At 39.3% G+C, this 2,447-nt stretch overlaps 1 long non-coding RNA gene across 2 annotated transcripts; it reads right to left on the bottom strand.

The window, feature by feature from the left end:
• Positions 1 to 250: 250 nt before the first annotated feature.
• Positions 251 to 2,221, bottom strand: LOC127088308 (uncharacterized). 2 transcript variants are annotated; one of them, XR_007790170.1, is made up of 4 exons: positions 1,679 to 2,221; positions 1,144 to 1,511; positions 839 to 935; positions 251 to 744 (listed from the first exon to the last, which is right to left on the bottom strand). It is a non-coding gene; the product is annotated as an uncharacterized LOC127088308 (long non-coding RNA). The 2 variants fall into 2 exon arrangements; XR_007790169.1 differs by having other exon boundaries at positions 1,144 to 2,221.
• Between the last annotated feature and the right edge of the window lie 226 nt (positions 2,222 to 2,447).

The raw sequence follows: 2,447 nt of genomic DNA, 5'->3' as shown, positions 1-2,447 counted from the left end.
CATTTCTCATAAAGCATTTAACCACTTTTAATACAATTCAATCACTCATTACATTCAATTTCAAACATTCTAATTCCATAGCATTTAACCATTTTCTTACCAACTTCCAGTTACATCTCCAATCCATTCCTAAATGAAATACTTCATTACATTTAAAACCAAATTCAACATTTCCATTATATTCAATCATCACGTTACATTCTAATTTCAATTCATTTCAAACTAAGAGTATATATGTTTTCACATTACATGGATCAATTCTCACATGCATTTCGTTCTCCATTTCAATTCAATTACAACCATACATCATTTCAAAGTAACATAACAATTAATACATTCCAAGCTAACCCACTGAATTTCCATTAATAAGCACAACAATAGTGTAATTGCATTTGCAGTCCCTTGAATTTTCCTTCCACTGTTAATGTTCATTTTGTTTAAATTAGAAAACAACTCTAACTAACTAAAGCCAACCAAACCCACACCTATAAATGGCCAAGACCAAAGGACACACTTCACCAACTGTGGCCCACATATTCAAACCAGTAATCCAAGCATCTCGAACCGCATTGCGTTTCAATCTAAAACTGATGCGTTGTATCCTAGCTCCAATCTTATTCCAATGTGACCTTTACTGAGTCGACCATACAATGTTGCTCGAAGCGACTGACTCTAATTGTGCAACAGTTCGCCGTAACACCGCACTACATAGAATCACTGTGGGGCAACTTCATTAATCAAATCCTGCATTTGCTCGAGGTTACTCCTAGGATTTTCAATAAAATGGGGAAATGAAATTCGAAACCTACAAATTGCTTCGAATCATCAAACATACTACCTGGTAATGAAGACAGTGTACGAGGAAATTCACCTCCATTGTAGCTTCGAAGAGGGCATCACGATAATGGAATCAAAGGATAACCATCCAAGAGATCCTGAAAATTTGCAAGAAACTGAGGTGAGAAGAGCGTGTTCAGTTCATGATTTACAAACCATAAAAACAGATCAAAACATAATTCTCCAGCTAACATTTTCATGATAGCAAACCAAACATAATTCTTGGCAATGACAACTGACCTTACCACCATTCTAACCAACACCAACCGATAACAGAATTTGAGAGAAAAATCTATAAATACTCACCCTATCTTCTTCAACAGGCCCTTTTTTCCACTTCCTTCTCCTTCACTTCTCGCCACCTTCACTCTCATGTTTTCTTCCATCTCTTCTTCACCCTGAACCAAGCTCCAATTCGATTCTCCATCATCTTCACTATCATTTAACAATTCACAACTTCATCCTCCATCACCTTCCATTCTAACCCTTCATCAACCTTCATACTCTCAACCTTCTCTAAACTCCTCTAACCTAAATATCTTCTTCTTCAACCTGCTGTAACAAACCGTTCTAACAACCATAACATCACACCCTCTAACTGACTCTGCAACCTCAACCTTCATAGCTTTCATTCCTGTCTCTCAAACGAAACCCTCCTCACGAACCCAAAAACCCTGCAACAAAACCTTTAATAGGAATTCGAAACCAACCCATAAAAGAAAATCCGAGAACTTCCTTCAAATCCCATCGGAACCCCACAATCTCACAGAATTGAATTGAAGAAGAGGAGAACGGGAACATAAAAAGCGTGGAGGAAAGGAAGAGAGAACCTTGATCTCACCTTTCGTGAATCTGGTCGCCTTCGCCTTTCGTTCTTCACGTCATTTCAAATCCTAGGATCATTGTCACGTAGCTCATCTTCATCAAGCACGACGCATCACTCATCTTCCATAATCGCAACATTCGTCTTCATCAATCGGAGGAGGCAACAACGAATCGAATAATGACACACACGCATCTAGGAAGAAAGGATCGAAATAAACACCCAGGGCCACCGCATCGAGCTGGTAGGTTTCCTTCTTCTCCCCTCGTGCTTTCCATTTCGTGTACAATCGAACAAGATGAACTCGACATCGATGGCGATCGAGTTTCGCCATTAATTTCCATGCAATATGTTTTTATTTGTTTCGCCGATGGAGGTTGAGATCGATTCTTTGAATCCTCCGTTTGGTCGCGTGTTGGTTTGTGTGCACGGAGATGGAGCTGAGATTCCGATAAAGATGAAGACGGGGCGTTCAACGTGTAGGAATTGACAGTGTGCTTTGTTCGAACACGAGAATTTTCCAGAAGGGTTTTGGTTGTACTGATCCATTTGGGAAGCTGAAGACCCAGTCTTAGGATTCATGTGGGAGGACTTGGGCCGGAGGCCCAAGCAAGCAGTTCTCTAGACACACCCCCCATTCAAAATGCACCCATGGCCCGTTGAACTTTATTCATTAATCTTTTCTTCAATCCCAATTAATTTATGATTAATTCTAGTTCTTTCTTTTTGATTAATTTTGATGATGTTTGGTTAATTTTGATTAGAATTAGGATTACTCATAATTTCC

Source organism: Lathyrus oleraceus, chromosome 5 (assembly GCF_024323335.1).
Source record: "Lathyrus oleraceus cultivar Zhongwan6 chromosome 5, CAAS_Psat_ZW6_1.0, whole genome shotgun sequence".
In the NCBI taxonomy this organism is placed as follows: domain Eukaryota; kingdom Viridiplantae; phylum Streptophyta; class Magnoliopsida; order Fabales; family Fabaceae; genus Lathyrus; species Lathyrus oleraceus.
Note: the sequence above shows the minus strand (reverse complement) of the source record. Positions and strands in the feature narration are given on the sequence as shown.